We start from the raw sequence: 25313 nt of genomic DNA on the forward strand, positions 1-25313 counted from the left end.
CCAGGGGGCCCACACCCTGTCCACGAGGGTGGGGGCCCCCCCTCCTAGGGCGCGCCCCCTACCTCATGGCCCCCCTGGAAACCCTCGCACGCTAACTCCAACTCTATATATTGGCTTTCGGGGAGAAAGAAATCAGAGAGAAGAAATCATCACGTTTTACGATACGGAGCCGCCGCCAAGCCCTAAAACCTCTTGGGAGGGCTGATCTAGAGTCCATTCGGGGCTCCGAAGAGGGGGATTCGTCGCCGTCGTCATCATCAACCATCCTCCATCACCAATTTCATGATGCTCACCGCCGTCCGTGAGTAATTCCATCGTAGGCTTGCTGGACGGTGATGGGTTGGATGAGATTTATCATGTAATCGAGTTAGTTTTGTTAGGGTTTGATCCCTAGTATCCATTATGTTCTGAGATTGATGTTGCTATGACTTTGCTATGCTTAATGCTTGTCACTAGGGCCCGAGTGCCATGATTTCAGATCTGAACCTATTATGTTTTCATGAATATATGTGAGTTCTTGATCCTATATTGCAAGTCTATAGTCACCTACTATGTGTTATGATCCGGCAACCCTGAAGTAACAATAATCGGGACCACTCCCGGTGATGACCATAGTTTGAGGAGTTCATGTATTCACTATGTGCTAATGCTTTGTTCCGGTTCTCTATTAAAAGGAGGCCTTAATATCCCTTAGTTTCCATTAGGACCCCGCTGCCACGGGAGGGTAGGACAAAAGATGTCATGCAAGTTCTTTTCCATAAGCACGTATGACTATATACGGAATACATGCCTACATTACATTGATGAATTGGAGCTAGTTCTGTGTCACCCTATGTTATGACTGTTACATGATGAACCGCATCCGGCATAATTATCCATCACTGATCCGGTGCCTACGAGCTTTCCATATACTGGTTTACGCTTATTTACTTTCCCGCTGCTACTGTTACAATCACTACAAAACACCAAAAATATTACTTTTACTGTCTTTACTTTTGTTGCCGTTACCACCACTATCATATTACTTTGCTACTAAACACTTTGCTGCAGATACTAAGTTTCCAGGTGGTTGAATTGACAACTCAGCTGCTAATACTTGAGAATATTCTTTGGCTCCCCTTGTGTCGAATCAATAAATTTGGGTTGAATACTCTACCCTCGAAAACTGTTGCGATCCCCTATACTTGTGGGTTATCATGCGCCTACCCAAATAAGGCCAGGGCGCCTCCCCTCAGCCCATGTCAGCCCTTGGGACATGGTGGACCCACTTGTGGACTTCCGTACCCCTCCAGAATCCTCCAGAACCTTCTGGAAGTTTCCAAGTACAATACCGAAAAACTGCACCTTTTTCCGGAACCCAAAATATGACTTCCCATATATAAATCTTTACCTATAGACCATTCCGAGACTCCTCGTGACATCCCGGATCTCATTTGGGAGTCCTAAGAACATTCGGTTACCAATCATCAAATATCCCAATACTACTCTAGCGTCAACGAACGTAAGCGTGTGACCCTACGGGTTCGGGAATAATGTAGCCATGACCGAGACACCTCTCTGGTCAATAACCAATAGCGGGACCTAGATGACCATATTGGTTCCTACATATTAGACGAAGATCTTTTATCGGTTGAACCACGATGTCAAGGATTCGGTTATCCCGTATGCAATTCCCTTTGTCCGACGATATGTTACTTGCCTGAGATTCGATCGTCGGTATCTCCATACCTAGTTCAATCTCGTTACTGGTAAGTCTCTTTACTCATTATAATACAAGATCTCGTGACTAACTCATTAGCCACATTGCTTGCAAGCTCTTTACGATGTTGTATTACCGAGAGGGCCCAGAGATATCTCTTCGTCACACGAAGAGACTAATCCCAGTCTCGATCCATGCCAACTCAACAAACACCATCGAAGATATCTGTAGAGCATCTTTATGATCACCCAGCTATGAAGTGACGTTAGATATCACACAAGGTATTCCTCTGGTATCCGGGAGTTGCATGATCTCATGGTCTTAGGAATAGATACTTGACATGAAGAAAGCTATAGCAACAAACTCAAGTGATACGATCAAATGATAAGCTTACAGTTGGGTCTTATCCATCACATCATTCTCCTAATGATGTGATCCCGTTATCAAATGACAACTCATGTATATGGTTAGGAAACCTCAACCATCTTTGATCAACGAGCTAGTCTAGTAGAGGCTCACTAGGGACACGGTACTTGTTTTTGTGTCCACACATGTATTTAAGTTTCCGGTCAATACAATTCTAGCATGAATAATAAACCTTTATCATGAACAAGGAAATATGATAATAACCAATTTATTATTGCCTCTAGGGCATATTTCCAACAACATGTTCACACATACCAAAAGTAAATCTTAACATGTAGCACAATTTGTTAACGTGATTTGAGCATCGTCTGGGTGTCAATCTTAACATCCTCTATATTATGTAAAATAATGAATTTTTCTAACTTGAAAAACTACAACCACATGGTTATGTCTTTGGAATTGAAAGTGGGGTTGCGGAAGGGTCGAGGGATTATGAGGTAGATGTGTCATTGACGGTGATGTCATGCTTGGATTAGGGAGGTGAGATGGTGATGGAAGAAGTAGCAGAGTGAATTTAAAGGCATGTGTTGGTGATGATCGGTATCAAACCATGAGAATGTTTATGGCCCCGTAGCAACGCAGGAGCAATTACCTAGTTTGAATCAAAGGAGCCCTACACTTTGGTTTGGTCAGCTAGCATTCTCCTTTTCTTTTGGTAAAACTGAGACCCTCCAAACAAGGCCATCCTCTGCGTGTTAATTAAGATCAAAGTATACCATAGGGGCGTAAAAGTCCCTTATTTTTTGGAGAAATAACCCCAGGAAATAATGAGATTATTACAAAGCAGTCTAGAAAAGGCACTTGCACCATCGAAGGCCGATATGAGATACACGCGTCGGTCTTGAGTATAGGCGTTGCCTCGGACTCCTAAGCTGTCTCCAGATCACCACCTATGACCAGAGATGAGCTATCCATGATGGGCTGATACTCCAGCAGCGACCCGAGAGAGGGCAACACCGTCAATGCCCTACGACACTCTAACGACTCAGTCTTGGTCATGGTTTTGCAGCAATCATAGCAGCTTTGACGAAGCTCGGGGAGAAGAAAACACCGATACCATCTGTATTGTAGAAGCATATGCATCGGCAACCAGACCAGCAGACATCGCTTCACCGGCATAAGATTTCCCAACAATAAGCCTAACAATAATAATAGCTCTTTTTTCTTTTTCAAGCGACATTGAGTAGACTTTGGACCATTAGAGCATCTCCAATAACTTGTTGGTTAGCTTGTTGATAAATATATCTATGTCATCAACAACTATGTATTACACAAGTACTGCAATGATTATATCTTGTATGTAAGGTTGATCAATGAGAAGTGAGAGCATCTACAACTAGACCCCTCATGTAAGGTTGATCAATGGGAGGTGAGAGTATCTTGTATATTGTCCTCGATCACTTTTTTTGACCTAACCAGATGACTACTTTGATCATCAGGTCGATGTTTAACAAGCAGACCCATGTCTTACGCATGGCACGCACCCGACTGGTGCACCCACATGTCCCGCTCTCCCATGCCTAGCACCCTCTCTAGTTTAGTTAGTTAATGAGATGCACTCTTTCAAGTAATTATATGCATTGTGGATGTAAACAGAACCAAGTGATGAATACAAGCACCACGATTCACACTTTATTGGTAATCAAATTAATCCCCCGATCCTTCCCCTCTCCACCGAGAACTATAGTTCATGTGCAGGCACCTGTGACATTATAGCCACCATTAGTCATGCGATGGCACCTCCACGGTGGTATGGGAATTTTCTCCTCCCCCTTCCCCACATACCTCCCTCCATGCATCACATCAAGATAGCCAACTACATCCAATTCAAGCTCAAACATGTCGGCCAACAACTACACAAAATTGAAGCAACTCGACATCCACCACATTCAACTACCTCCACCACATCGATATCAACATCGCCAATGCCATCCTCGGATCAGCACTCGATGCTCAATGCGGCCCTAAGTAACATGTTCCTGTAGCCTAATCATAGGTACGACAATTGGTAATGACTTCTACGCCATCTAATTTGCAAGGGGGCACACTAAAAGAAATTGAGGAACAAAATAGAAGGCGAGGTGTTGGGATACCTAGATAGATAGGCTGGAACAATGTTATTGTATTTACACTACTCGTGTCCCGAATTATGTGGTGAGAACAAATTTACGTTTTTCTGATGGGGCGAGTGGGAGATGGTCTAGGCCTACTATTGGTTTAGGGCAGAGGAGGAGTGGATTGCCCATGATGCCTCTGGGTCACCTTATAGAACGATTAAGAGTTCTTCTTGCACCTCCGTACATCCAGTAGTTAAGATTTTGGTTAGTACTACTCTGAACGTGGGTCCGGATGATTGTGCGCCATCTGTGGAGATCTAGAGATGTGTGCATGAAGAACAAAGAGCTTTAAACCACCCAAAAATAGAGACGTTTCCCCTCCTTGGAAACATGTTGCCTTCGTTGGTCCTGCCATTTTGCGAGACGTGATGATTTCTCAGTGGCGGGGCACCATTTTGCATTGCTTGCATGCCCCTTGGCAACATTCCTGGCCCATGGGAGGATGCAAAGGCGTTGAAGTGTGCGGGATGCAAACAGGAACAAGGAGGCAGTCTCCTTGAGCAAGATTTGCTACATGCAATTTTTCTGGGGTAACATGGGAAACAATTTTCACTCTTGTTCTCCCTTTGGGTGGCACAACTCGAATATTACACCCCTTAGCATGGTAACGGATGGAGTGATATGTGAGTACTCGACATCGAAATTTTGCCACATAAGTGCAAAGGGAACAAGTGGGTGATAGAATTGCGGCGTATATACCACAAGACAGACTTGATAGAAGCTGGTTATGGGGTTATAATTTGTTACAAAATGGAAATTTTATTAGAGTACTAAATTAAAATGTATTCTACATCTAGCGGGAGCAATGAAAAGAACCTGATGTGTTGTCATGTAAGATTGCTTAACTCTTGGTGAGATTGGTGACATGAGACAGGTGATCCACAGAGAGATTTTATGAGTGCAAGAAGATTGATGGATTCAACAGCTTGATTTCATGAGATGTTAGGGTAACGAACTGTAACACCCCGGATGTAACTTTCCCCATTTGTACTCCAACTCTTGCCGTTTCTGGCGTTAAGTTATATTTATTTTCTCGGGTTCGGGTTTTGTCTCCGTGTGTTGTTGTCTTTGCCTTGCATCTCATATCATGTCATCATGTGCATTGCATTTGCATACGTGTTCGTCTCATGCATTCGAGCATTTTCCCCGTTGTCCGTTTTGCATTCCGGCGCTTCGTTCTCCTTCGGTGGCCATTTCTAGCTTTCTTTCGTGTGTGGGGATTAAACATTTCCGGATTGGACCGAGACTTGCCAAGAGGCCTTGGTTTACTACCGGTAGACCGCCTGTCAAGTTTCGTATCATTTGGACTTCATTTGATACTCCAACGGTTAACCGAGGGACCGAAAAGGCCTCGTGTGTGTTGCAGCCCAACACCCCTCCAATTTGGCCCAAAACCCACCAAACTCTGCTCCATGTCCTAGAGCGTTCGATCACGATCGCGTGGCCGAAAACCGCACCTCATTTGGACTCTCCTAGCTCCCTCTATGCCTATAAATAGCCCCCCCGTTTTTTCGGATCTCTCTCCCTCTCCGAAACCCTAGCAAAAAAAACAGAGATCCCGCCGCCGACGGACATGTCCGGAGCCTAGCCGGACACGTCCGCCGCGCCCCCTCGCCCACTCCCCGAGCTCCACGTGGCACCGGCCACACCCGCCGCCGCCAGAGGAGCCCCGCGCCTCCCGGCCTCCTCCCGCCGCCATCTCCCTCGGCTCAGACGGCCGGAGCCGCCACCGCCACCGCGCCGGACCCCGCCGCCGTGCTCCATCGCCGGCCGCCTCTGCCGCACCGCCCTTCGTCGCCGGCGCCGACCTCCGCCGCCGTACTCCGGCCCGACGCCGCCGCCTCGCCGCCCGCGGGCGCCGCCTCCTCTCCTGCGACGCCGCCCACCGCCTCGCCTCGCCGGATCCGCCCCGGCCCCGCTGCTCCGGCCACCTCCCTCAACTCCGGTAACCCGTCTCCGGCGACCTCGGCGCGGCTGCTACAGGAGCTGCTACAGTGTCGCGCCAGATCTAGATCCAAAAAAAAACCCTAGCCAGTTGACTTTTTCCCTCTCCCCCCTAATTTTTGTGCATACTTTGTCCTGCCATATCTCCGCATCCGTAGCTCCGTTTTGGACATATAGTATATCAAAATGTTCCTCTCGACGATTACATCATTTCATTCCATTGCATTATTTGCATTTGAGTTCATCTTGATGCCCGAAATGCTGTTAGAAGGAGGCTTCGTGAGTTAATTGTCAGATCTGCTAGTTCATCTTAGACTTTTGTCATTTTTGCCATGATTATTGTGTGCATGCTATGCCTGTGAGTCCTTCATATGTTTTGTTAAGCATCTGGTTATCTTTCCAGAGGTGCAACCCATGCATTTTTAGGATGTGTGTGGTGACTTGTGCAAGCTTGCAAAGTGAGGCACCCGGTAAATCTGTTTTCAGGGACTTGGTAGTTTTCACTAAGCCTGGGATTATTTAGTTCATGATGCCATATGTTCAGCTTGTTTCCTAGTGATCCGTGCCTCTTTTGAGGATGATCAGTAAAGGAGTTTTGTTAATCATGTTATGCTCTATCCATCCATGTCTTTGTTTGCACTTATGGAGCACCCTAGCTTGAGTCAATCGAGCTCTACTTTTGCTTCGTTGTGAACCTGGGCAGATCGTCAACTCGTTTGCGATTTTGCCGATGCTATTGTAGTTGATCCGTGCATGCTATGCCATTGTTCTTGTCATGTCTAGCGTGGCTCAGTGCTAGTCTTTTGTTAAGCATCTTGTGTGCATCCCTGCCATGTATTTTGTTGTCATGTTTGGTGGTTGTAGCATGTTCATTTCATTGCATTTAGATGCCTACTTGCTGTAAATTGCAAACCGGTGTCATTCTTAAAACGCTTGCCATTTCCAAACCGTAACTCCGTTTCCAATGATCTTTATATCGTTTTCAAGCGATTTCATCTCATCTTTCCAGTGGCACTCTTGGAATTCCAAGTTGAGGCCAGGTTCATGCATTTCCTGTCATATCTTGCATTTTGCATCCCGCATCGCATATCATCATTTCATCATATTGCTTGTTCTTGCACGTGGTTGATTGTATCCTTGTTGCTTGTTTGTCTTGTTGGGTAGAGCCGGGAGACGAGTTCGCTACCGAGGAGCCCGTTGAGTTTGCTTGTGAGGATCCAGTCAACTCTGACAACTGTGCAGGCAAGATGATCATACCCTCGAAATCACTACTATCTTTGCTATGCTAGTTTGCTCGCTCTTTTGCTATGCCAATGCTACGATGCCTACCATTTGCTTGTCAGCCTCCCAATTGCCATGTCAAACCTCTAACCCACCATGTCCTAGCAAACCGTTGGTTGGCTATGTTACCTCTTTGCTCAGCCCCTCTTATAGCGTTGCTAGTTGCAGGTGAAGATTGGAGGCCGTTCCTTGTTGGAACACCTTTTATTTACTTGTTGGGATATCATTATATTGCTATGTTATCTTAATGCATCTATATACTTGGTAAAGGGTGGAAGGCTCGGCCTCTCGCCTAGTGTTTTGTTCCACTCTAGCCGCCCTAGTTTCCGTCATATCAGTGTTATGTTCCCGGATTTTGCGTTCCTTACGCGGTTGGGTTATAATGGTAACCCCTTGATATTTCGCCTTGATTAAAGCTTTTACAGCAATGCCCAACATTGGTTTTACCATTCGCCACCTAGCCCCTTTTCTTTCCCTTGGGTTCTGCAGACTCAAGGGTCATCTTATTTTAACCCCCCGGGCCAGTGCTCCTCTGAGTGTTGGTCCCACCGAGCGATGTCCGAGGCTACCAGGGGCAACTCTGGGCTGGCTTACCCGACGTCTGGCTCATCTGAGTGTGCCCTAAGAAAGAGATATGTGCAGCTCCTATCGGGATTTGTCGGCACATTCGGGCGGTGTTGCTGGTCTTGTTTTAACCTGTCGAAGTGTCTTGAGTTACCGAGATACTGAGTCTGATCGGAACGTCTTGGGAGGAGGTATATTCCTTCATTGACCGTGAGAGCTTGTCATGGGATAAGTTGGGACTCCCCTGCAGGGATTGAACTTTTGAAAGCCGTGCCCGCGGTTATGGGCAGATGGGAATTTGTTAATGTCCGGTTGTAGATAGCTTGAACCTTAATTAATTAAAATGAGTCAACTGAGTGTGTTACCGTGATGGCCTCTTCTCGGCGGAGTCCGGGAAGTGGACACGGTGTTGGAGTAATGTTTGCGCAGGTTGTTCCTCTAATTTCTCGCTCGTGCTTTGCCTCCTCTTCTCGCTCTCTTTTGCGTATAAGTTAGCCACCACATATGCTAGTCGCTTGCTGCAGCTCCACATATATATTGCCTTGCCCTTCCTATAAGCTTAAATAGTCTTGATCGCGAGGGTGCGAGATTGCTGAGTCCCTGTGGCTCACAGATTCCTACTATACCAGATGCAGGTCCAGGTGATTCCGCTCCAGGTGACGATTATGAGCTCAAGTGGGAGTTCGACGAAGACTCTCAGCAATACTATGTGTCTTTTCCTGACGATCAGTAGTGGTGCCCAGTTGGGGGTGATTGGGACCGTGTCGCATGTTGGGTTCTCTTCTATTTTGGCACCGTAGTCGGGCCATGAGTGTTTTGGATGATGTAATGTTATTTATGTTCTTGATTGACGTGGCGAGTGTAAGCCAACTATGTTCTTCCCCTTTTGTTATATATTACATGGGATGTTGTGATGATTGCCTAACTTGCGACATTGCTTTCAATGCGGTTATGTCTCTAAGTCGTGCCTCGACACGTGGGAGCTATAGCCGCATCGAGGGTGTTACAAGTTGGTAACAGAGCCTTCCCCGACCTTAGGAGCCCCATTGCTTGATCGTTTTTAGCGGCCGAGTTGTGTCTAGAAAAATGTTTTAAGTCTTTAGGAATTATATATCGGAGAGTTTAGGAATTCTTTTTTACTTCCCAGTCTCCTCATCGCTCTGGTAAGGCATCCTGACGTAGAGTTTTGACTCTTCTCTTCTCAAATTTCACTAAAAAAATTTAGGATCACGCGAGTATCTTGGAATCGTTCCGATGACTTATGATGAGAACATTGTCTTGGTGCCTCCTGTCAGGGGTTTAGTGGAAGTGTCCCGGGGAGTTGAGCTCTGAGGTGTTGTCATCATAATTTTATCGTTGCAATTCTGGAATACTTGAGATATGTTCGCCGACATCGAAAATCTCTTTTATGCAGTTCGTTGGTGAGATAACCTCGACGCCACCCAGTACTGGGGCGGGAGTTCGGGAGTATCGCCATAACTTGTATAACGGATGCTTTTCGAAGGTTGAGGTAGATGGTTTCCGAAGTTTTCTTGGTTATGTGTTGAAGGATGGATACAGCTGGATGTAGGATTTGCTAGTTTGGGTGAGATATTATGCTTCCCCTGTATCCCCAACACCTGATTGCATAACCGGAAAGTTTCGGGAGTTTCATAGGTGGGAATTCTAGTAGCTCTAGTTCTTCTTCCACGGATATTGGTTTGAGATTGGGATTTCTTACCGATTATTTGTTCTTGATCTGTACCTTGTTGATTTATTTCTCTACCTTAATTCTACGTGGCTTCGCAATTTATGGATATGTGACCATTTCAAGAGGAATGCATTCATTCATTTTGTTCGGATGTGAAGACTTTATGTTGCAATTTTCATTCCGTTGGTTTCAGCTTCATTTATCTGTCTATGTGCTAACGGTGGTCAACCTCTTCAGGATGGCTCCCGCTAAGAGCACCAGTCAGAACCAGAATCAAGATCCGCCACCACCTCCACCTCCTCCGGAGGCATGGCAAGCTGTGATGGCTGCAACCAATGCAAACACACAGCTGATCATGCAAATTCTTCAAGAGCGCAATCAAGGCAGTCAAGGGAATCAAGGCAGCAATCAGAGTCACTTTGCTACACTCAACCAGTTCCTTGCTAACGGGCCAAAGACTTTCAGCAATTGTGTTGAGGCAACCGATGCTGACGATTGGCTTGTGGATCTGTGTAAGCATTTTGAGTGCAGTAATGTCAGGCCTGAGGACTTTGTCAAGTTCGCTTCCTTCCAACTCAAAGATCAAGCTGCAGAATGGTTCCAGCAGTACAAGGATTCCAGAGGTGGACGTATTATCACTTGGGATGATTTCCGTCGAGATTTCCGAGCTCATCATATTCCGCAGAGCGTGGTTGAAAGTAAGCGTGAGGAATTCCGCAATCTGAAGGAAGGCTCTTTGTCTGTCTATGACTACAACAAGTTGTTCCAGAAGCTTGCCCGCGTTGCCAAGCAGGACGTGCCCGATGAGAAGAGCATGATATATCAGTTCAGGGGTGGTCTCAGAGAAGATATTCAGCTCGCTCTTGTCCTCTTCGAGCCCTTGAGATACGATGAGTTCTACAACATGGCACTGAAGCAAGAGGCTGCTCAGTTGAGGTGTGATGCTTCCAGGAAGCGAGTCCGAGATGCTACTCCTTCTTCCTCTACTCAAGTGGCCAAGCAGCAGAAGTTTTGGCTTCCTCCTCCGTTTCGTCAGCCGTTTCAGCAGAAGAGCAAAGGTGGCAGTGGTTCTTCCCACCCACCCAACCCTGGCTTTCAGAACAAGGCTTCATCTCAAGCTCCAAGATCGAGTGCCCCGTATCACCATCCGCTTTCAGAGGTCACGTGCAACAAGTGTCAACAGAAGGGTCACTATGCCAACAAGTGTTTCAACCAGAGGCGTCTTCCTCCTCCTCCTCCTGACAGATCGGCAAGTACAGCTATGGTCAAGCATAACCCCAAGTCCGCCAAGGTCAATTTGATGAATGCAGCTCAGGCAGAGGACTCGTCAGATGTGATCATGGGTAACCTCCCTATTAATGATATTCCTGCTAAAGTTCTTTTTGACACGGGTGCATCGCATTGTTTCATCTCGAGGCCATTTGTTTCTAAGCATGAGTTGCCTTTGCAAGATTTGCCTAGACAGTTATCTGTGGTTTCTCCGGGTAAATTTATGAATGCAAGCGCTATTGCCCCAGATGTTTCTATCACATTGGGCGATTACAAGTTTCTCTCTTCTCCGGTGGTTCTTGGTAACTCGGATATTGATCTTATTCTCGGAATGGATTGGCTTTCTAAGCACAAGGCTCAGCTTGATTGTGCAGCCAGGCAGATTCAATTGACTCATTCGTCTGAGGATGTAATTGTTTTTGCCGCTCGTGATGATACTATCTGCCTGTTTTCTCTCAATGAGAAGGGTGAATTGGATGCCATCTCTCAAATTCCAGTCGTTTGCGAATATCAAGACGTCTTTCCAGAAGAGCTCCCAGGAATGCCTCCGCACCGGCCAGTTAAATTCGTTATTGAACTTGAGCCTGGCACGGAACCTGTGTGCAAGCGTCCTTACAAGCTCGGACCTGAAGAGTTGAAGGAGCTGGAGAAGCAACTCGATGAGCAAGAAAGAATGGGTCTCATCCGGCCTAGTTCCTCTCCGTGGGGTTGTGGTGTTCTTTTTGTGAAGAAGAAGGATGGAACGGACCGACTTTGTGTTGATTACCGTCCAGTGAACAAGAAGACCATCAAGAACAAATACCCTCTTCCCAACATCAATGAGCTGTTCGAACAACTCAAAGGTGCTCAAGTATTCTCCAAGCTTGATCTCCGTATGGGTTATCACCAGATTCGCATTCGTGAAGAAGATATTCCCAAGACAGCATTCAGAACAAGCTTTGGTTCATATGAATACACTGTCATGTCTTTTGGCCTCGCCAACGCTCCTCCGACGTTCTCTCGCATGATGAACTTCATCTTCAACGCCTACACCAATGACTTCGTTTTGGTCTATCTCGACGACATTCTGGTTTTCTCGAAGAACAAGGAAGATCATGCCAAGCATTTGCGTTTGGTTCTTGATAAGCTCAGAGAACATCAGTTCTACGCCAAATTCTCCAAGTGTGAATTTTGGCTCGATGAGGTTCTTTATCTTGGTCATATCATCTCTGCCAAGGGCATTTCCGTGAATCCTGAGAAGGTGTCTGCAATTGTGAATTGGGAACCTCCTCAGAACGTGAAGCAACTCCGCAGTTTTCTCGGTCTCGCAAGCTATTGCCGAAGATTCATTGAAAACTTTTCCAAGATTGCGAAGCCTCTCTCTAATCTTCTCCAGAAGCACGTCAAGTACGTTTGGTCTCCGGAATGTGATATTGCTTTCAACACTTTGAAAGAGAAGTTGATCACTGCTCCAGTTTTGACTCCACTTGATGAATCCAAGCCGTACGAGGTCTTTTGTGATGCCTCTCTCCAAGGTCTTGGCGCAGTTTTGATGCAAGAGAAGAAAGTTGTTGCTTATACATCTCGCCAGTTGAAGCCTAATGAGAAGAACTACCCCACTCATGATCTCGAGTTGGCGGCAGTTGTGCATGCTCTTTTGACTTGGAGACATCTTCTATTGGGAAGAAAAGTGGACATTTTCACTGATCATAAGATTCTCAAGTACATCTTCACTCAGCCTAATCTCAACCTCAGGCAAACTCGTTGGGTCGAAATGATTCAAGAGTATAATCCAAGTATCGAGTATACTCCAGGCAAGGCCAATGTGATTGCTGACGCTTTGAGCAGAAAGGCCTACTACAACAGTTTGATTCTTAAGCCTTATCAACCCGAGCTTTGTGAAGCTTTCCGCAAACTTAATCTGCAAGTTGTTCCTCAAGGTTTCCTTTCCAACCTTCAAGTCTCTCCTACCTTAGAAGACTAGATTCGCCAAGCTCAGCTTCTTGATGCTATGGTGAAAAAGGTGAAGATTGGGATTGCCAAGAGTCAGTCCAAGTACAAGTGCTACCGCCTTGATGACAAGGACACTCTCTTCTTCGAGGATCGTATTGTTGTGCCCAAAGGTGAACTTCGTAAAGTGATCATGAACGAGGCTCACAATTCTCTCCTCTCCATCCACCCTGGGAGCACGAAGATGTATCAGGACCTTAAGCAAGCTTATTGGTGGACTCGAATGAAGCGCGAGATCGCTCAATTCGTGAATGAATGTGATGTCTGCAGAAGAGTGAAGGCAGAACACCAAAGGCCAGCAGGTCTCCTCCAACCTCTTGCCATTCCAGAATGGAAGTTTGACCACATTGAGATGGACTTCGTGACTGGGTTTCCAAAGTCCAAGCGTGGCAATGATGCTATATTCGTTGTTATCGACAAGCTCACCAAAGTGGCTCACTTTCTGCCTATCAAAGAGTCGATCACTGCAGCTCAATTGGCGGAACTCTATACCTCTCGAATTGTCTCTCTGCACGGTATTCTTCAAGTGATATCTTCAGACCGTGGCAGCATCTTTACCTCCAAGTTTTGGGATTCTTTTCAGAAGGCCATGGGCACCAACATCCACTTCAGCACTGCATTCCATCCTCAAACAAGCAGTCAAGTCGAGCGTGTCAACCAGATTCTTGAAGATATGCTCAGGGCTTGTGTGATCTCCTTCGGCATGAAGTGGGAGGATTGTCTTCCTTATGCTGAATTCTCCTACAACATTAGTTTTCAAGCAAGTTCGGGCAAGGCCCCTTTTGAAATTCTGTATGGCAGGAAGTAATGTACCCCTCTCAACTGGTCTGAAACCGGTGAACGTCAGCTTTTGGGTAATGACTTAATCACAGAAGCAGAAGAAATGTACAAAGTCATTCGTGATAACCTCAAAGCAGCCCAATCCCGCCAGAAGAGCTACTATGATAGTAAGCACCGTGATTTGGCTTTCGAGATCGGAGATCATGTTTACCTCCACGTCTCTCCTATGAAAGGTACTCGTCGCTTCAGTATCAAAGGGAAGCTTGACCCAAGATACGTGGGACCTTTCAAGATTGTCAGCAAGAGAGGCGACCTCGCCTATCAACTCGAGCTTCCTTCAAACTTTGCAAATGTTCATGACGTGTTCCATGTCTCTCAGCTTCGAAAGTGCTTCAAGACTCCTGACCGCACCGTCAACTTCAAGGACATTGACCTCCAAGAAGATCTCTCTTATTGTGAGCACCCAGTTGCTATTCTTGAAGAGACTGAACGCAAGACTCGCAACAAGTCAATCAAATTTCTCAAAGTCAAGTGGTCACACCATTCCGACCGTGAAGCTACCTGGGAACGCGAGGATCACCTCCGTTCTGAGTACCCGGAGTTCTTTCAGTCCTAGATCTCGGGACAAGATCTTTTCGTAGTGGTGGAGTGTTGTAACACCCCGGATGTAACTTTCCCAATTTGTACTCCAACTCTTGCTGTTTCCGGCATTAAGTTATATTTATTTTCTCGGGTTCGGGTTTTGTCTCCGTGTGTTGTTGTCTTTGCCTTGCATCTCATATCATGTCATCATGTGCATTGCATTTGCATACGTGTTCGTCTCATGCATTCGAGCATTTTCCCCGTTGTCCGTTTTGCATTCCGGCGCTTCGTTCTCCTCCGGTGGCCATTTCTAGCTTTCTTTCGTGTGTGGGGATTAAACATTTCTGGATTGGACCGAGACTTGCCAAGCGGCCTTGGTTTACTACCGGTAGACCGCCTGTCAAGTTTCGTATCATTTGGACTTCGTTTGATACTCCAACGGTTAACCGAGGGACCGAAAAGGCCTCGTGTGTGTTGCAGCCCAACACCCCTCCAATCTGGCCCAAAACCCACCAAACTCTGCTCCATGTCCTAGAGCGTTCGATCACGATCGCGTGGCCGAAAACCGCACCTCATTTGGACTCTCCTAGCTCCCTCTATGCCTATAAATAGCCCCCCCCCCCCGTTTTTTCGGATCTCTCTCCCTCTCCGAAACCCTAGCCAAAAAAACAGAGATCCCGCCGCCGACGGACATGTCCGGAGCCTAGCCGGACACGTCCGCCGCGCCCCCTCGCCCACTCCCCAAGCGCCACGTGGCACCGGCCACACCCGCCGCCGCCGGGCCCGAAGGCCCGTAGCCGGCCCCCGACACTGCCTCCGTGGGCCAGAGGAGCCCCGCGCCTCCCAGCCTCCTCCCGCCGCCATCTCCCTCGGCTCAGGCGGCTGGAGCCGCCACCGCCACCGCGCCGGACCCCGCCGCCGTGCTCCATCGCCGGCCGCCTCCGCCGCACCGCCCTTCGTCGCCGGCGCCGACCTCCGCCGCCGTACTCCGGCCCGACGCCGCCGCCTCGCCGCCCACGGGCGCCGCCTCCTCTCCCGCGACGCCGCCCACCGCCTCGCCTCGCCGGATCCGCCCCGGCCCCGCTGCTCCGGCCACCTCCCTCGACTCCGGTGACCCGCGGCGCGGCTGCTACAAGAGCTGCTACAGTGTCGCGCCAGATCTAGATCCAAAAAAAAAACCCTAGCCGGTTGACTTTTTCCCTCTCCCCCTAATTTTTGTGCATACTTTGACCTGCCATATCTCCGCATCCGTAGCTCCGTTTTGGACATATAGTATATCAAAATGTTCGTCTCGACGAGTACATCATTTCATTCCATTGCATCATTTGCATTTGAGTTCATCTTGATGCCCTAAATGCTGTTAGAAGGAGGCTTCGTGAGTTAATTGTCAGATCTGCTAGTTCATCTTAGACTTTTGTCATTTTTGCCATGATTATTGTGTGCATGCTATGCCTGTGAGTCCTTCATATGTTTTGTTAAGCATCTTGTTATCTTTCCAGAGGTGCAACCCATGCATTTTTAGGATGTGTGTGGTGACTTGTGCAAGCTTGCAAAGTGAGGCACCCGGTAAATCTGTTTTCAGGGACTTAGTAGTTTTCACTAAGCCTGGGATTATTTAGTTCATGATGCCATATGTTCAGCTTGTTTCCTAGTGATCTGTGCCTCTTTTGAGGATGATCAGTAAAGGAGTTTTGTTAATCATGTTACGCTCTATCCATCCATGTCTTTGTTTGCAATTATGGAGCACCATAGCTTGAGTCAATCGAGTTCTACTTTTGCTTCGTTGTGAATCTGGGCAGATCGTCAACTCGTTTGCGATTTTGCCGATGCTATTGTAGTTGATCCGTGCATGCTATGCCATTGTTCTTGTCATGTCTAGCTTGTATTTTGTGCCTTCTTAAAGGATGTATGCTTGCCTTGCCATGACTTGCACCGTAGTGAGTGCATCGAGCTCGTTTACATGCCTTCGTGAGTTATATTTCAGCATGTCTCAGTTTTCACCAAGTCTGAAAACTGATTGTGTTTTTGCGATGTTCGTGTGCTTGTTAGTATATTTTGTGATCCCTTTTGGCCCCAGGTAACTTTGGGTCTTTTGTTAAGCTTGTTGAGTAGCTCCATGCCATGTTCTTACTTGTCTTAATCAGGTCATGTATCATGTTGTTTTGCTGCTCCGAAGAGGGCTTCGTGATCTGAAATTTCAGACAAGTGTTAATTTCACTAAGTCTGAAATCTGTTTTGCATTTGCGTTTTTGCCATGCTTGTTTGAACCTCATATTGGATGAATTGGCCGTGGCTCAGTGCTAGTCTTTTGTTAAACATCTTGTGTGCATCCCTGCCATGTATTTTGTTGTCATATTTGGTGGCTGTAGCATGTTCATTTCATTGCATTTAGATGCCTACTTGCTGTAAATTGCAGACCGGTGTCATTCTTAAAACGCTTGCCATTTCCAAACCGTAACCCCGTTTCCAATGATCTTTATATCGTTTTCAAGCGATTTCATCTCATCTTTCCAGTGGCACCCTTGGAATTCCAAGTTGAGGCCAGGTTCATGCATTTCCTGTCATATCTTGCATCTTGCATCCCGCATCGCATCCCGCATAGCATATCATCATTTCATCATATTGCTTGGTCTTGCACGTGGTTGATTGTATCCTTGTTTCTTGTTTGTCTTGTTGGGTAGAGCCGGGAGACGAGTTCGCTACCGAGGAGCCCGTTGAGTTTGCTTGTGAGGATCCAGTCAACTCTGACAACTGTGCAGGCAAGATGATCATACCCTCGAAATCACTACTATCTTTGCTATGCTAGTTTGCTCGCTCTTTTGCTATGCCAATGCTACGATGCCTACCATTTGCTTGTCAGCCTCCCAATTGCCATGTCAAACCTCTAACCCACCATGTCCTAGCAAACCGTTGGTTGGCTATGTTACCGCTTTGCTCAGCCCCTCTTATAGCGTTGCTAGTTGCAGGTGAAGATTGGAGGCCGTTGCTTGTTGGAACACCTTTTATTTACTTGTTGGGATATCATTATATTGCTATGTTATCTTAATGCATCTATATACTTGGTAAAGGGTGGAAGGCTCGGCCTCTCGCCTAGTGTTTTGTTCCACTCTAGCCGCCCTAGTTTCCGTCATATCGGTGTTATGTTCCCGGATTTTGCGTTCCTTACGCGGTTGGGTTATAATGGGAACCCCTTGATATTTCGCCTTGATTAAAGCTTTTCCAGCAATGCCCAACATTGGTTTTACCATTCGCCACCTAGCCCTTTTTCTTTCCCTTGGGTTCTGCAGACTCAAGGGTCATCTTATTTTAACCCCCCCGGGCCAGCGCTCCTCTGAGTGTTGGTCCCACCGAGCGATGTCCGAGGCTACCAGGGGCAACTCTGGGCTGGCTTACCCGACGTCTGGCTCATCTGAGTGTGCCCTGAGAAAGAGATATGTGCAGCTCCTATCGGGATTTGTCGGCACATTCGGGCGGTGTTGCTGGTCTTGTTTTAACCTGTCGAAGTGTCTTGAGTTACCGAGATACCGAGTCTGATCGAAACGTCTTGGGAGGAGGTCTATTCCTTCGTTGACCGTGAGAGCTTGTCATGGGCTAAGCTGGGACTCCCCTGCAGGGATTGAACTTTCGAAAGCCGTGCCCGCGGTTATGGGCAGATGGGAATTTGTTAATGTCCGGTTGTAGATAACTTGAACCTTAATTAATTAAAATGAGTCAACTGAGTGTGTTACCGTGATGGCCTCTTCTCGGTGGAGTCCGGGAAGTGGACACGGTGTTGGAGTAATGTTTGCGCAGGTTGTTCCTCTAGTTTCTCGCTCGTGCTTTGCCTCCTCTTCTCGCTCTCTTTTGCGTATAAGTTAGCCACCACATATGCTAGTCGCTTGCTGCAGCTCCACATATATATTGCCTTGCCCTTCCTATAAGCTTAAATAGTCTTGATCGCGAGGGTGCGAGATTGCTGAGTCCCTGTGGCTCACAGATTCCTACTATACCAGATGCAGGTCCAGGTGATTCCGCTCCAGGTGACGATTATGAGCTCAAGTGGGAGTTCGACGAAGACTCTCAGCGATACTATGTGTCTTTTCCTGACGATCAGTAGTGGTGCCTAGTTGGGGGTGATTGGGACCGTGTCGCATGTTGGGTTCTCTTCTATTTTGGCGCCGTAGTCGGGCCATGAGTGTTTTGGATGATGTAATGTTATTTATGTTCTTGATTGACATGGCGAGTGTAAGCCAACTATGTTCTTCCCCTTTTGTTATATATTACATGGGATATTGTGATGATTGCCTAACTTGCGACATTGCTTTCAATGCGGTTATGTCTCTAAGTCGTGCCTCGACACGTGGGAGCTATAGCCGCATCGAGGGCGTTACATGAACAGAGGTTGATACAAAAACTAAGAGATGTGGCATACCTGGCATGTCGATATTTGGTGCACCCAAGCAGGCCTGGCCCATAGGCCGGGCAAAAGGGGTGACAAGGCCCCAATTATAAATTATACTAGCAAACACTATACAATTATACAGTACATCTGAAAGATTATTAAATTCATAAAAATAGGGCCTCAATTTGCGGGAGCACAAGTTCACAACACATACCAATAGTTTATATCATGTGAAGGCAAACCATTCCGACCAGCGAAGTTGAGTTTAAATACACTAGTTTCTTTTTAGATGGATGCCTTACTATCTAATGAAATTTATGATGACAAGAATTCAATTTTTAAATAAATGCACAACTTTTCATTTGAGAAACTGGTAAGAGATCTCATTTGCGCCAAATCAAACCAAGTGAATTTTGATGAGCATGTCAGATAATCGAATTATACGCAAAAGTACAATCAACAACATTTTTGGTCTATCACTGAATAAACTTGCAAGTCACATTTGCTATGCCCTAGAAGTTTCTTTGAATTTGGTTTCCTAATATAAATTAGAAACCCCTATTAAAATATTTGTTAGTGTGCTTATGATTTAGAAATCTCTACCATGATATTCAGTAATATTAAAAGATATATGAATACACGTATGTATATAGATATATATGCAAATATATGAGTATACAATATATATTTTATGCAATATTATAAATTTAATTCGAATGATTTTTATATCAAAAAGGAGAATTTTTGGTACATCATACAATTTAAATTTTACAAAATCAAAATTTTCAACGATATGCACTAAAAATTAAATACAATGAATAACATAAATATTATTTGCAAACATTGTTATGTGGCTAATTAATAGAAAATTGTATTAATTACAACTGCTATATGGTTCACTTAGTTTAAATAAGTATAAAAGTTTAGTATGAAAAACAATTGTTTCGCATCCCCTGGGCCAGAAAATGGTTTGGTCATGCGTTCTTTCAGACTTCACGCTAGCTGTCTTGCTTCATCGTACTAAAGAAGTACCGACACAAGTCAATATAATAGAGAAAGAAAACAAAAATAATCTTCTAATTTCTCTTTCTTAATATAACCGAACCTTTTACGATAAATACAAGGATGAACATTTTCTAAGGACGGTATCCTCATATGTGGCACCACTTCAAACCAAAACTATGAAACAAAATTAAATATAAGTCAAATTGCGAACAACTGTTTCAGAAATTTGAGTGTGCGAACAACTATTTCAGCACAATGAGTGATCCACAAATGATTCAGGTTAAAACAATATAGACTAGCAGCGAGCAAACTCTAGGATGACAAAGAACCTGTCATGTAGTAGTATTATCTCCTCGGTATTAAAGCAGAATAATTACTAATATGTCACACAAAATACAGTGTTAATTGCTATCAAGTCTAACTCCGTCAATATCAATCCAAAACATTTTCTTAATATTAGTGTCCAGCCTTGCTGACACTAACTAAATTAGATAAGTTAATTTACCACCCTACCATACCACACCGAATTAAATCTGAATCAACATGAATGGAAAGGTTAAAATACAATGTAGTAAATACATTCTCTGACACGCGGAGTAGTCGACTTTTCGGTTCTGATTATCATTTCAACCAATGTACATCAATTTAGCCCTTAATCCATCATTTATAAAAGCACAAAATATCAATAATAAAATGTAATATTCTGTTAAGCAACATGCTACACATGTTAGTATTAAATGTCACAACATAGGATTTGTGTTCTATACAGAACTTTACTACGAAACCCAGTGCAAATGAATCTAAGTAAAAATTCATATGGTCTGCAATCCTATTATTCAAACAACCCATGTAGGAATATGCAATATAGGGAGAGCATCGGGTTGGGTATGACGGGTTGTTTGCAAACCTTGTCCTGCAGTGGTCGAGGTGAGCGACTGGATGACACACATAACTTGCGGCTGTGCGGCTGAAGAGAAGGCTTGAAAGCGCCATTGTGAAGTGCAGCCACCTGCAAAATTCGTTTGTAGAAGCAAAAAATGAGTTCCGATGCAAAATCCAGGCTTCCAAGTACTACACTATCTGTATGATAAACAAAGCATAGGAATAACTAATCTTGTAGGCATGTTTTTAACAAAATAATTAGCACAGTCACTTATACCGCTGCTCGTGCCTCGAACCGATTTTGTTGGCTGGGCTTGGAAAGAAATCACTGCGCCCATAGGTACAGGAACTGTACGACCGCTCGCGCTCCTGCCGTTGGCCGTCTTTTGCTCTGTTTTGCTGATTCTGTCCAGATTTTGTTCTAATTTCTATCTACCTTTTTCTCCAAGATTGATCTCAAGAATATTAGGGTTTTTAACCTTTACATATGCACAAGAGTCACATCTCGCTCATAATCAATCTACTCTCTAGCCTCTTCTACATGCCACCTCTCCACCGAACTTTGTTTTACAGTATGAGCAAGTCGTCCGCCGCCATCACCAATGAGAAGGGATCTTGCTCGACCTCTCCCTCCACCAAGATCATCCCTTTTTATAACTTGGAACAGATGATCTCGACGGGTTGGGAGGAATTCAAGATGAGTATCAAGGAGGAGGTGCCGATGAAGGTGCAATCCAAGGAGGAGACGCCCGAGAAGGAGAAAGAAAAGCATGAAAAGGAAGATGAATAAGAAGAGATGAACAAGCAAGATGAGTATCCTCCAAATCCTTATCAATTTAACATCTGTTGACGTATAAATGTATCATCTAGTCTCTTCCATCAGATCGGTTTTTTGATTGCATTGGCTAGAGCATGCACTTCTATATGGTATCAGACTAAAACTCCTGGACCTTGCAATCTCAATCTGTTGCAGCCACAACCTCTTACTTGACAGTTAGATGACGTGCGCCATGTACCTTGCGGCGGAGTTCCATACCCTCGTCCAGGGCAACCACACCATCACGATGTACTGCCATCGTCTCCGGTCCCTCTCTGACGCTCTCTGCAATGCCGGTCAGCCATTCACCGATCAGACCCTCGTCCTGACCTGCCTACGTGGCCTCAATCCGCTCTTCGCCGATATCGTGACCATGGTGATGATGCAAGTTCCCTTCCCTTTGTTCTTGCAGACGCAGTCACTACTTCTCCGTGAGACCCAGCTTGCTACGCTGTTGGCACCGCAGACAGCCCTCTACAACAGCTATGGGCAGGCCTCCGGGAGCGGCACCGGCGGCAGCAACCCTGATAACGACCGCAACTACGGCAGAAGCACACTAACGGGTGGACATGGTCTCATTCGCTCATGTCCTGGTGCTCCTTCACACACGTCGTCTGCCTACGAGCCTGCGTACGCACCTGCTCCACAGGCGTACCTCACGCTCGTGTACGCTCCTAATCACAGGCGTACACCACGTCGTTGGCACCGTTGCCTAGCCAGGCCTACGGCACCTACCATCCGCCGCCCGCGATTCCATACGGCAGTAGCACACCAGCTGGGGATTGCTCCATTCTCACGGCAGCAACGAATACTGCTTCCGAACTGTCCTCCGCCACTGGTGATTGGATCATGGATTCGGGGGCCACCTCACACATGGTCTCCCACACTACTTTCTTTTCCTTCACATACTCCTTCCTCCTTCCCTCATTGTGTACATGCTCACCTATCAGTATTAATTCTCAAAGATTTTGTAAAACCATTCAACCACATAGAAATGTCAATAAATATTGTGTTCACCTGAACCTCATTGTGTACTGTACTTACTCCCTCCTGGAACTAGTCAACTAGCGAGCATGGACGAAGCAAATGCTAGCAAGGATGGCACAAGTAGCATGGAACCAGCAGGAAGCAAGGACAACGATAAACATAAGTGGATGACAGACGAGACAGACCATAGAGAGTACCTGCCCGTTGCATCGATAAAATCTCATTGCAAAATGAGCTTTGCTCCATGGGCAAGTGCCTTTTATTCATTCATATTATTATTTGGCACCAGCTCTCGGCAAAATTAAAATGAGCACAGATTCCATACTCATCAGGGTGAAAGAGGGGGAAGAACTTTGCTTCACATAAGGTACAATAAACTTTAAACTACTTCCTCATGAGCTAAAACAGGAACACAAAACATGTATAATAGTAATAGTTTTGAAGGTTTTAAAGGTAGCACACAAGCATATCAGTCAAGTCTCTGAGCAACGAAGGTGCATTTAGTGATAACACATGATTAACGAAACAACCAAAAAGTATCACTTCTTCTTCGCCCTCTTTACTTTCTTATCTTTTGACAGCATTTGCTTAATCTCTGCAGGCATTACAGTGTTCTTCTCGTGGACAAGAAGATTCCCCAGAAACCATTGCTTCTCTAACAGAGCCCTTTTCTGCACATTGAAATTAAAAGGACATAATGCAGGTCAGTATTTTTGAAACGTCATGTACATTCAAATAATGAGATAAGAATGGTTGGGGAACACACACTAACCGGGTTACACAAGGATTTGGGCATCGCTTTTCCATTAAGCTACTGCATGCATAGCATACATGCAAATGCACTTGATTCTCTATGACATTCCATAATAACAGTTGAGCAGCATACGTCGCTAAGGCATGTAAATGGCGAGGTGTAGCCACAACTCCGAAAGGCTTCGTGTACTTTCTCTGCAAATTTTTCACTGATGGTCTTAATCTGACCACCGGTTATCTTACTGTCATTGGCATGCAAGGCAGTGACCTGGTTTTTTTGCTCACTATCGAAGAAAAGCACTATGCCTTCTTGATTTTGAGTGTTAGGATCTTCTTCAGTGATAGCACAAAATAGTTGCAAAAACTAACATGTATTAGAATGTTGATGTATTATCATTGAGTGTATTATGAGTAGAATACTGGACTACTTACGAATCTCTGCTCTAGTTTCCCTCCATCTTTTTTGCTGCTCCCGATCTCTTTCTTAATCACTTGCACAAATTCTTCATCCAACTGCACTCAAAAATAATTTGCTATCAGACCAGCTTTTAACTGACAACCAAGGCTATGTTTCTTGCACAAAACTTACCTCATGTTGTGGTTGGATAATTATTCTTTTTTATTATTGTCGTTCTTGTTATCATACTGCTTGAGGCATTCAACAAAAACACCCAGAAGATTCAGGGCACTCTTAGGATCCTCTATACACTTCAGCAGCTGAGCCCCCGTCATGATAGTCCCACCCAAATTTAACACTTCATCACCATTGCTTCACCAATTAAAAACAATATATGAGTTTACTGATAAAACTAAACATGCGAACCCCTGTCTCACCGAATGCAATGCCTAGGCTATCAATACAAACATCTAACGGAGCCTAGCAAAGTCAAAAGTTCAGTGAATAAATGAATAAAGTTACTATTTCTCTTTGAGAAGTTTACAGATCTCCTCACAGTCTGTAGCAGGCAATAATTCCTTTACCCCAAAAGTAACGAGAGACACCACTTTGGTGGAAAAGTTCCTCATCCTCTTGCCATGCCTCTCTTTTGGTGTCTTTACTGTTGTATTCTTATCAGCAGTATTCTTATCAGCACTCCTATTCCAGCGACGGTTCCTTGCTGGTGTTCTTGCTATTGAATCAGCCGTATTCTTATCAGCACCCTTCTTACCACCTTCCTGAGCCTTTTCCTTGACATCTTCATTTTCTTCTGTATCGGATCTCATAGAAGAGTCTTCAATGTCCGTTGTATCGGGGCTACGATTACCACCTTCCTTGTCATCTTCCCTTTCTGCTGTATCGGAGCTCACGGAAGAGTCTTCACTGTCCTCATCCACCTCTTCTTTTTCTACTTTATCAGAGTTCACAGTAGAGTCATCCATCTCTTCGGCGTGGACAGTCTCTCCCTCATCCATCTCTACCTCTTCGGAGATCACAGGAGAGCCTTCAATGTGCTCATCCATCTCTACAGGACTGCCTCAAGGAGAAACGTGGGCTTCGCGCTGATGGGCAGTGTCAGCTACAACGGCTAGAGTGATGTCCTGGACAGTGTCTCGAGGAGAAACGTGGGCTTCGGGCTGATGGGCAGTGTCAGCTACAACTGTGCCCTCATCCATCTCTTCGTCCTGGACAGTGCCTCGAGGAGAAACGTCCTGGACAGTGTCAGCTATAACGGCACCCCGAAGTTCCTCAGCCTCGTTAGCATCAACTGTTGTGTGGGCATCGCACTGATTGGCACCCCGAAGTTCCTCAACCTTGTCAGTGTGTGGAGGAGGAACTTCCTCAACCTTGTCAGTGTCAGTACTGTGGGCAATGTCAACTGTACTGTCAGCTTCATTGACTTTGGTCCTTGGATCATCCAGCAGGCGCTTTACAAGCTTCTTTCTGAACTTTAACACCTCAGCCTGCATATTTAAGGCATTAATTATTTGTTCTAGAATTTGAATAGAACAAAAATTAAAAAGAACAAGGCTTAGTGTTTACCTGGGTGATGCCATATATCTTCATTTCCTTAAACCATTCGATATATAATAAAACATGAAATCCAGCCTCAAGACAACAAGTAAGTGGATACCTCAAATTATACCTCAAATTCTAGAACAAATAATTATGTGGTAATCAATTGCAATTGTTGCAGTTTTGATTGTGG

This window comes from Triticum urartu, chromosome 1A (assembly GCF_056163025.1).
Source record: "Triticum urartu cultivar PI428250 chromosome 1A, HENAU_Tu73, whole genome shotgun sequence".
NCBI lineage: Eukaryota > Viridiplantae > Streptophyta > Magnoliopsida > Poales > Poaceae > Triticum > Triticum urartu.